This window comes from Penaeus monodon, chromosome 29, assembly GCF_015228065.2.
Source record: "Penaeus monodon isolate SGIC_2016 chromosome 29, NSTDA_Pmon_1, whole genome shotgun sequence".
Lineage (NCBI taxonomy): Eukaryota > Metazoa > Arthropoda > Malacostraca > Decapoda > Penaeidae > Penaeus > Penaeus monodon.
The window spans coordinates 9,606,435-9,607,032 of record NC_051414.1 but is presented as its reverse complement, the minus strand read 5'-3'; positions in this window follow the sequence as shown (position 1 = coordinate 9,607,032).

Sequence of the window (598 nt, the reverse complement as noted above, 5' to 3'; positions counted from 1 at the left end):
CTCTGTTTATTTGTGTACATGTGGGTGTGTTGTGTGTATGTATTATTCACGTTCACATATCTTTTATCATTGAACTTATGTAAGTGAATTGCAAACAAGGCAGTTCACCAGAATATATAGTCAGATTGGTGCTTTGGGAATCTAGATCGTATGACAGATCTTTTAGGCTTAACCAGAGATATTTTTTTGTAAAACAAGCATATTTTGGAATATTTGTTGATGTAAGGAATGCCCTTTTGTAGTTGTCAAAAAAGCAGGGGTCCCATTCTTGTGTTCAATATACACAGGTATTTTGTGTGTAATATTTTATATCCGTTGCGTCCTGAAATCTGATAGCAACTGTTGCAAAAGTGGACAATCAGGTAATGATTTTTATTATTTGAATGCAAGTCGGAAACTCATCCTTTTATGCAAATAATCAAACTACTCCCTCCACGGATCTAATGGATTTTTTAAGATAGACAGATGATTCTGTAGTCATTTTAATACTTGTAGATTTCCATTGAATAGATTTTGATGATAGTAATTGGCAGCACAGAAGCAGCTAGGTAGATATTGGAGAATAAATTGTGGCTGAATGTCAGTGGTTTAACAAAGA